Source organism: Octodon degus, unplaced genomic scaffold (genome assembly GCF_000260255.1).
Source record: "Octodon degus isolate 3935 unplaced genomic scaffold, OctDeg1.0 scaffold00374, whole genome shotgun sequence".
NCBI lineage: Eukaryota > Metazoa > Chordata > Mammalia > Rodentia > Octodontidae > Octodon > Octodon degus.
Genome location: NW_004524950.1, coordinates 681419 through 691991, shown reverse-complemented (window position 1 = coordinate 691991; position 10573 = coordinate 681419). Strand labels below are relative to the sequence as shown.

The window sequence follows — 10573 nt, the reverse complement described above, 5'->3', positions numbered from 1 at the left end:
TGAACTCAGGCCCTTGTGCTTGCCAGGGAAGCACCTATTCCACTGAACCATCTCCCCAGCCCCCTGTCTTGTTTTTATTGTAATAGTAAAAATAGGTATCATCATGTGTTTTTTAGAGAATCATGTTAGATGCTGTATTTTATCACTGACAGAATTTTATACTTTGATGTTTTATGTATGTATTTTAGTATCTTAGAAGAATCATTTATTTTAAAGGTTCACTAGTAGATTTCTTTCTGCCCAAGTAATATTGCTGAGGGGTTTTATTTGATCCAAATGTAGCATCTATAATGTTGGTGTATGGTGGGATAATTTTGAATATTACTCATCCACTGCTTGAGAATTCAACTAACAAGCCCAATGTCTGTCTCCTTTGATCCTTATCTTGTGAATCCTTTCCACAGCTTGCATATGCCTGTGTGTGGTTCTGCAAAGGCAGGGCCTTTGCACTAGTTACATCTTTGGCTTTTTGTTTTATATTTTATCTCAAGGCAGAGTTCTACTTGTAGTCCTCCTATCTTAGCCTCCCATAGGACAAGTATTACAGGTGTGCACCACTGTGGCCAACTTAATCTTTTCTTTCATAGTTTTTTTTTTTTTTTTAATGTATTTGGTATAGGGTCTGCAAGGTCTACAGGGTCTCACTACGTAGCTTGGTCTTGTAGTGATTCTTATGTTTTCAGCCTCCCAAGCTCTGGGATTACAGGCTTACACCACCATGCCTGGTCTCAGTCTCTATCACAGTGCGCCCTGGGGGCAGGGCTGGCACAGCATGCCAGGGATTGAACCCCAGCCACTGCGTTCTTTTGAAGCAGGTGCTTTAGTCTACTGAACTATCTGGCTGGCCCTAAAAGATTGAGACATACTACTTTACTGTTGCATCTTTCTTGTTTTTGGTGGCAGGTTATCCTGCTTATTTTGCCACCTTTTTTTTTTTTTTTTTTGTATTCAGTATAGGATCTACAGGGTTTCACTACACAGGGACTCTTAGTGACTCTTGTGTTTTCAGCCTCCCAAACGCCTGGGATTACAGGCACACACTACCACGCCCAGTCTCTCCTTTCATAGTGTTGATTGCTGTAAGCTTTAATTTCTCACAAGAATTTTTTATACTTTTATGTTTATTCATCTGAGTGATATACATGTATCTTATATGCAAGAAGTCCAAAATCAAATTCAGTTTCCCATTCTTCCTTAGAAAATGTATACTATTTTCTGTTTGATTTAATGTAAATATTTCTAGGAATACAGTTCAGTTGCATAAAATTATATTAATTGCTTTTGTTTTCAGAACTTTCTCTTTGTCTAATACTGAAACTACACCTGTCAGATACCTATTCTCTACTATATTTTTTCACCTCTGGTAATCGGTGTTCTATTTTTCTGTGTATTTATTTGGCTGGTCTATGTATTGTTTATAAAGGAATTGTGTAACTTTTGTCTTTTTGAGTTTGGTTATTTTGCTTAGTACTATATGTTTGTATTGGAATTTCCTTTACAAGGCAGGATATTACATTATATGTATATGCTACATTTTATTCATCCACTCATGCATTCATTTCTTTCAGTTGTTACTATTATGAACATGGGTGTACAATTCATGCTTTTGATGGTCTGTTTTCAGATCTTTGGAGCATTTAGAATTGAGATTACTGGGCTATTTGATAATTCTCTATTTAAAGTTTTTGAGGAACTGCTATGCTGTATTCAAGAGTATATTATGCCGCTTTTTTAAAAAAAATATTTATTTATTTTTATTATTACATTTATTTTTTTTGTGTGTGTGTGTGTGGCCAGCTCAGCCCACCAGGGGGCAGGCTGGCTGGCATGTGGTGCTGGAGGATTGAACCCTGGTCCCTGTGCTTTGCTAAGCTTGTTTCAAGTAGGTGCTTTAGACCACTGAGCCATCTCTCCAGCCCCTATGCCGCTTTGTAACCAGCAATACACAGGGGTTCCAGTTTTCCCACAGTTTTTCCAGTTTGTCCTCTCCCTTTCCTTCCCTCTCTCCTTCACTCTCTTCTTTCAAGTCATCCGTATGGACATGAAGTGCTATCCTGTTGTGGTTTTGGTTTTTGTTTACCTGTGGATTAGTGTGATGTTGAGCTTTTTGTTTTGTTTTGTTATGGGTGTGCTTTGAGCAAAGTCTGATCAAGTTCTTTTGCCTGTTTTTGAATTGGGCTGTTCTTTTGAGTTGTAGGAGTTTTTATAAATTCTAGATCTTAATCCTTTTATTAGTATGATTTGCAAATATTTTCTCATTTTTTGGTTTGTTCTTTACTCCGATAGCATGATTCGTATGCAAAAATTTTAAATTTTTAAAATGTTTTATTTATTTCACTATTTATTTATTTGGTACAGCGTCTCACTCCACAGCTTAGACTCGAAGTGATCCTCCTGTCTCAGCCTACCCAGTGCTGGGATTATAGGCTTGAGCCACCATGCCCAGTTTCGGTGGCTGGCATGGCAGCACAGCATGCCGTACTGGGGATCAAGCCTGGGTCCTTGCACTTACCAGGCAGGCACTTAGACCTTCGAGCTATTTCCCCAGCTATGCACAAAGATTTTAATTTTTTAAAATTGTCTGTGCTTTTTGTATCATAGCCAAAAAACTTGCTGAATGTAACTTTTCCCTGTCCTAAGAGTTTTATAGATTTAGTACTTAATCATTAAGTTTTTAATAATTTTTCCTTTCCTTTTCTTTTGTGTGTGTGTGTGTGTGTGTGTGTGTGTGTGTGTACGTACTGGGGATTGATCTCAGGACCTTGCACTTACCAGGCAGGTGGGCACTTAAGTCACTGAGCTTTTTTTCTGGCTCAAGTATTGAATAATTCGAACGTATAATGTAAGGTCATGGTGCAACTTCCTTCATTTGCGTGGGTATCACAGCTCTTTTTGTTTTGTCTTTTTGAGACAGAATCCCACTATGCAGTTAAGGCTAGTCTTGAACTCACTTTGTATGTCAGGCTGGGCTCAAACTCACAAAGATCCTTCTGCCTCAATCTACCTGCTGGGATTACAAGTATGTGCTACCACACCTGCCTAGAATCATAGTTGTATTTGTTTTAAAGACTCTTCTTCCATTGATCTTGGTACTTTTGTCCATAATTAATTGTTCATATATATGAGGATTTCTTTCTGGACTTTCTGTTCTTTTGGTTTATATGTCCATCTTTATGCTAATTCCACATTTTTTCTAATTAAGCTCATTAGTACATTTTATGTATACATAATGATCACATTCATCATAGGGAATTCGTACCTGTACATGATATAATTTGATTCTTTTTTTTATCCTGATTTCCCTATGCTACCTTCAACTTCTCTTATTTGCAAAAGCTTTGTTGTCTCTTTTTTCTTTTCTCATTTTTTCTTTTCTCATTTTTTCTTTTTCTTTCCTTTCCTCCTCCCCCCTCTAGTTCCCCTTCTCCTTTTTGAACACTTTTTGCTATTTCCCAATACCTATTACATATTTTGGTTCTTATTTGCACTTCCAATTTCATTCCAGAGAAATGGTGCGATATAGTAATGTGTGTCTTATTTCACTTAAGAATATGGTCTCAAGGTGCATTCATTTAGCTAGAAATGTCTCAAGTTTATTCATTATGGCAGAGTAGTACTCCATTGTATAAGAACAGCTCCATATCTTTATCCATTCATCAATCAATGGACATTTAGGCTGTTCCCAAGACTTAGCAACTACAAACTGCTATAAACATGGGTGTGCATATGTTGCACTGGTATGATGCTTTTAAATTTTTCAGGAAAACACCAAGAAGTTTTTGAGGACTCTCTTTGACATTGATTTGCACAGTGGTTGTACCATTCTCCATTTACACCAATAATAGAGAAAGGTTCCTTTTTCCCCACAATCCTGCCAGCTTCTTGATGATAGCTGTTCTTTCTGGAGTGAGATGGAATTTTTCAGTGTTATTTTAATTTATGTTTCTCAAATGACCAGTGGTGTTGAACATTTTTAATATATTTGTTTGCAGTTTCTACTTCTTGAGAAGTCTGATTGTTTTGAGTTATTCATATATTCTCAAAGTTAATCCTTTGTCTGAGGAATGCTGGCAAACCTTTTTTCCCGGTGTGGGTTGTCTCTACTCTGTTGGTAGTTTATTTTGCTGTGCAAAATATTTTCAGTGCGATCCCAGTTGCTGATTCTTTGTGATAGGTTCTGTGCAGTTTATAGTCTTTGCCTACACCAGTGTCTTGAAGAGTTGTGGTTGACCTATCTGCAAGCAGACTTGATGTTTCTGTTTTAATATTTAGTTTATGTGCTGCCGAAGCGAGCACTGTTTTAATATTTAGATCTTTGACCCATTTTGTTTTTAGTTTAATGCATGGTGAAAGGTGTGGGACTTGTTTTATTATTCTTCAACATGTAATATCACATTATGTTTGTAGTAAGCTTTGAAATGTGCATGTAGGAGTCCTTTATCTTTGTTCTTTTTCAAGATTATTTTGGCTATTTGGGATCTCTTGATTGTATTAATTTTAAGGGGGGTTTTCCATTTGCATTAAAAATACTGGGATTTTGACAGGGATTGAATTGAATTTGTAGCTTTTTTTGAGTAGGACCTTATTGTCTTAATATTGAATCTCCTGTTCGGTGTTTGTCTTTAGTTACTTTCAGCAATGTTTTGTAATTCTCAGAACAAAACAAAGAATAAACAAATAGAATACATTTTGAGACAGCAGCTTGCTATGGTGCTGTGTTCTTTGGGCTGTACTTAGACTCCTGATCTTTCTGCCTCAGCCTCCCACCATGCCTGGCCTCTTTTATGTCATTGTAAATTGGGTTGCTTTCTTAATTAACTCTTCAGATTTTTTTTGTTGTACAGAAATGCAATTGATTTTTTTGTGTTGATTTTTTTCCCTGCAGTTTTGCTTAATTGATTTATTAGTACAAGTTTTCAGTGTGTGTGCATGTGTGCGTGCGTGTGTGTGCGTGTGTGTGTGTGTGTGTGTGTGTGTGTGTAGTCTTTAGGGTTATCTACATATAAGATCATATAATTAGTGAACTGAATTACTTAGGTGCTTTTTCTTTTTTCTTTCTTCCCCCTTTGTTTCTGTGTGCTATTTCCTTCCTCCCTTCCTTCCCTAAGCTAAAGCCCACACATTTGTTGTACTGAAGTACTGTGTTTTTTTGTTTTTGGTGGAACCAGGGATGGAACTCAGACCCTTGCGCTTGCCAGACCAGCGCTTGTTCTACTGACCCATCTCCTTGGTCCCTCTTTGTTTTTCTTAATCATCAGCAACACTTACACTGCCACAACTCTACAGTTTAGCAGCCCCTTCCCCCTTTTTTCCCATTTCTCGTGTCCTGTGTATTTAATTGCTCTATTGTTGGCTTTTCTGGTTTCTTGTTTGGTTCTTTGTACTTGGCCTCTAATTAGGATTCTTGCCTTTCTCAGTTGTGTCCTTCACTCTTGCCAGTGGTGATTTCTTTATCTAAAATGCAAATCTGACTTTGTCATTGTACCATGACTTTCCCAGCACTTGCTGCATGGCCTGATCTAGTCCAGTTTTTAAGTTTTTAGCCTCAACCAGTAGTATTCCCTATCCTTCCCTCTTCTGTTGTTTATGTTCAACTGTTGTTCAGTGCTGAGTTGTACCTGTGCACATTATATTTATCCTCCTGGACTGCTTTCCTTTCCTCATTTGTTAACTATAGGTTTCACCTAATGCTAAACCTTTCCACCATCGGACTATAGTCCCTCATTGGAATGCTTATTTGTGCTCTTGAAGAATTTAGCGAGTTTGTTTGATTGAGACAGGGTCTGATTATATAGTTCAGGTTGGCCTTGAACTTACAGTGTACCCAAGGCTGGCCTCATTGCAGTCTTCTTGCCTTAGCCTCCTGAGTACTGGGATTACCAATGTGTGCCACCATGCCCAGCAAATTTAGCAAATTACATAGAAGATGTCCTAGAGTTGTCTTTTCTTTAGCTAATAAACCGTTGGAGGTTTTCATTTCCTAACACAATGAAAGTTTCTGTTAATTATATGTCCAACTCAGTTGTTTATTGAATCTTACCTTTCTAGTTGTATAGGAAAAAGGGCAAAAACAAAAGTGCTGCTGATAATTTTGATCAATATTTTGGCTTAGCAGTTATATCCTGAAACATTACAGACTAAATAGCGGCTATTAAAAGTATCTGTGTGGGGCCAGGGAGATGGCTCAGTAGAATAACTGCTTGCCTGGCAAGTGCAAGGCCCTGAGTTCAATCCCCGGTTCTGAGAAAAAAAAAAAAAAAGTATTTGTATGTATGAAGGTAGCATTAGAAAAGATGAGATAGTGCTTGGTGATGGAAGACACATGGTAGGAAGGCACAGAGCACACTGAACCATCTAGATTATATTTTAGGTAAAGCCTTAACATTTTCAAAAACACTAATTTTCCCTGTAATAATAATGTAGTTTTATACAGAGTATAGGAAGCATTAAGTTTATTACTATTACTCAACAACTTAATTAAGATAAGATATAAAGATTTGTAAAATCACTGGGAATGTTTTGTGCTCTGTGTTTCACAATGTGGAAAAGATACATAATCCATTTAGAAAAGTGTAAATGAATATTCCACATGTTTAGTACAATGATAGGGTTTTCAGTAAAGAAATAAAAAGACTTGGTGTCTTCAAAGCTTACAGAAATTAGTATGTGCCTTACATGTAGTTTTAGGTTAAAATACTGAAAGTGGTATTTATGAGGTGATAGTTACTGCAGGTAATGTTGTGGTGATAATTTGATTGTTTACTCAAGAATTTATTCTTGCTTCCTGGTTTGGAAGAAAATGTTTGCTCATTCACTTGTTATATAAAATAATGCAAGAAGAAAAGAAAAATGTTAAAGATTGAAGAGTTAATTTGAAATGATCTGTATAACATTCAGAAGGGACACTATAAAAAAGACAGATATCTTACTAAAAGTAAAGAGAAGTTTCTTAGCTTTTTTCAGAGTGCTTAGAAAACATGTCTCTAAGAAAAATGCTGTGTAGAAAAATGAGATAGGCTGAGTAATTTAAAAGTGATTATATTTTCCAATGTCTTTCACAATATAAAGCAAATTAAGAAAAGCAGTCATGTGCTTGATAAAGTATTTTCTTTGGGGAGCTGGTTATATTGGTGTGTTATCTTTATTTTTGGCAAGTGTGACGGATTGAAAAATGGTCCCCTGCAAGTTACTTACATTACAGTCCCTGGAACCTGTAAATGTTACTTTATTTGGGAAAAGGATCTTTTCACATAATTGTTATTGTGTTTTAATGTATTTGATACATGGTCTTACTACACAACTCGACTCCTAATGATCCTCCTGTTTTCAGCCTCCCCAGCACTAGGATTACAGGTGTGTGCCACCATGCCCAGATTTGGTGGCCTGCTCAGCACACTCATGTGCTGGGGATCTAACCTGTGTCCCTGTGCTTGCCTAAGCAGGCACTTAGTCTGCTGAGCTAGCTCACCAACCCTTTCACATAATTATTATTTTTTAAAATGTATTTAGTACAGGGTCTCACTACACAGATCAGACTTGTACCGATCCTCCTGTTTTCAACCTCCCAAGCGCTGGGATTACAGGCGTGCACCACCACTCACATAATTATTTTTTTAATTTTAATTTTATTGAGAAACAAATATGAATGAGACAGTTTCAAAGCCTAACTATTTTGTATATATAAATACAAAATGATCTTTTCTTTGTATCCTCTTTTTTTTGTTTAGTCCTGTCAGAGGTGGATGTTCTATCGGCATCTAAATACTATAGGTGTTTGAATTCAGCTAAACAATTCAACACTGTCTAGCTGTCTATAATATTAGTGGTTATCCTCAGAAGTTGTTGACTTGAGCCTTTTACAGTTCATTGTATTAATATGGCTTGACTTTATATACCTCGTTTTATACTTTTCTGCTGGATGGTTAAAACCAAGATAAAGCAAGACGTATATACAAGAAATATAATTTTTGTATCTGATAAGGTCAGTCAGATACCCTCAGGATTTATCCTGTAGCCCTGTACCGCACTTTGTAGATCCTTTGTCAGTGTCAGCCATGAGGATGAGTCATGGCCATTGCTTGACTACTTTGCTCTCTGTGAAAGCCTGAGAGAATGTTTTTTCTCTCCATGTGACTCTCCCCAGGCACACTATACATCATCGCTCACATTCCTCTGTGGCTCCATAATCTCCTTGATCAGAAAATTTGGAGCACAACTGAGTTACATGTTGTTATAGTACAGGTTCTCCTATGTCCTGAGTCTTCACTATCCTTGAAAGGCTAGGGCCAAAATGTTGGCTGACCTTGCAGCCCTTCCTTTTCTCCAGTTTTGATCTGTGAACTTAGGTTGTTAACCCTCCATAAGAGAAGCTTATTATTAACCTGCAGTATATGCAGTTTAGTTTACCCTATCTGTCTAAGTATCAAACATCTTTGGCATATCATGGAACAAGTATTTTCCATCAACTATTAATATGTTGAACTTTAAGTCCTTACAGTATATGAAGGAAAAATAATTTTAAAAAACTAGAAATAAGCATTTGCATATTTTTACAAAGAGATTTAGAAATCTAACCATATACAGAATTGTAACAGGACAGACCTGTGATATTTTTTTCTTATTGTTGTGTCTTTTTTTTTCATTTATTACTCTTTAAAAACAAAAACAACAAAAAAACCCTTTACTTGAGAGATATTATGGCAATAAATGTTATGTCATGACAAGAAGTACATATTTAGAAGACCAGGATGGCAAGCACTCCAAGCGTGACCCCTCTATTACACATCACCATCCTCATTGCAGCCACTTGGCTCACAGGCACCAGCATATACAGTTAGTCAGGGTGAGAATCTCATCAGCCAACCTCTAGTCTCAAAAACCTGCTGCTGTCCCCCAGGATCACTGTCCCACCCATCTTGTGCATACAAATGCATGGCTTTGCCCCTGTCATGTTTCCCAGCTTTTCTCCTTGCCTACTCCTCATTGTCCAATCCTCAAGTTCTCGGTTTCCTTTTATTTGTGTTGAACCTTTTTATATGTAATTCCTCTTTTGAGTTCTTATACTAGGGAGACAATACGATATTTATACGTGTGGGTCTGGTTTATTTCACTTATAAGTATATCTTAAGCATCCACTTAAATAGGTTTATCATTCTTCATAGCTGAGTAATACTCCATTGTATAAAAATACCACATCTTTTTCAACCATTCCACATCACATAATTATTTTGAAATGAAGAGATTATCCTAGATTACTCAGGCAGGCATTGTATGTCAATATATGTATCCTTATAAAGGGTACAGAGGAAAATTACAGCAAAGGAAGAGATAGTATTACCAGCCATGGAGAGAGAATAGGAGTGAAGTGGCCAGGGTAAGGAATGCTCTTTGCCCCCAAATACAAGAAATTATGAAACAGATTCTTCCTTAGGCCTGCAGAGGGAGTTTGACACTGCCAACACCTGGAATTTGGGTCACTAATAACTGGATTAGAACTTCTGGCCTTTAGAGCTATGAGAGAATAAGTTATTTTTGCTTTAAAGAACCAGATTTTTGGCCATTTGTGTAGCAGCTATAGAAAACTAATGTAGGCTGGGGAGATGGCTCAGTGGAATAAGCACTTCCTGGGCAAGCGCAAGGGCCTGAGTTCAATCCCCAGTTCTACAAAGAAAACTAATGTAGCAAGCATTCTTCAAAATGTAAATGGACATTTCTAAATAGCCTAATTTACCTAAGCCCTTGGGATGTAATTTATAGCATACTTACATTAAGTTATAATTTTATTTGAGATGTTCAGATTAGAATAGTCCGTGTTTATGATTAAAACAGCTGGTAAACATTTTAGGCGTAGAACTCATGAGAGTTTAGCACAGAATAAGTTAAAATTTAAAGATCCTTGAGAAAAAATGTTTCATTCAGTCTGGAAGTCCCTTATGGCTGGCTGTTCTCACAGCTACTTGGTAAGAATACAATTCAGATTAATAAAGTTTTACAGTATAATCATCCTTACATATCTCCTATTTAACATGATTCCTCTTCCATTTGTACTTTAGAAATTAACGCTTGAGGCTTTTTACCCAAGAATGTCAGTTCACTGTGATCAAGTATGTTTGCACTTGATTTTGCTTTATTGAGAGTCTAGTCAAAGCATGAAGGCTAGATAGGTTCACTGTGCTTTACCTTTGTATCCTTGTTTGGCATCAGTGTACTTAGCCTATATTTATTAAGTATCCTGAAGGATTTTGTATGTTTTTGGACCCTGGGAGATAATCCAGTTTCTAAAGAACTCACAGATTTTTGATGGAGTATGAGCCAAGAATGTTTTTCTGATACATTTCTTTCCCTCTTAAGCTTTCAGGAACTTCTTTTTGTATTTAGTCATATGTAGGTTACTAACAGTAGACAACTACTATATCTGCCCTGACAATTTTTGTTACAGAATAAGCTTACATAAATTGTTTTAAATAATGTTATGGTTTGGGTCTACCCTCCCAAAGCCTCATGCAGTTTTAGATGGTGCTTTTTCAGAGGTAAATGAATTTAGGGTTTGTGATTTTTTTTTTTTTTTTTTTTT

The 10573-nt window shown here is 36.7% G+C and overlaps 1 protein-coding gene across 1 annotated transcript in view; it reads left to right on the top strand.

The window, feature by feature from the left end:
* Nucleotides 1-3013: 3013 nt before the first annotated feature.
* The window catches only part of LOC101565233 (E3 ubiquitin-protein ligase RING2), a gene marked incomplete at its 3' end in the record, with an annotated part of 29898 nt that continues 22338 nt past the window's right edge, over nt 3014-10573 (top strand). Inside the window, exon 1 of the mRNA XM_023708481.1 lies at nt 3014-3019. The remainder of the gene's footprint in view (nt 3020-10573) is intronic.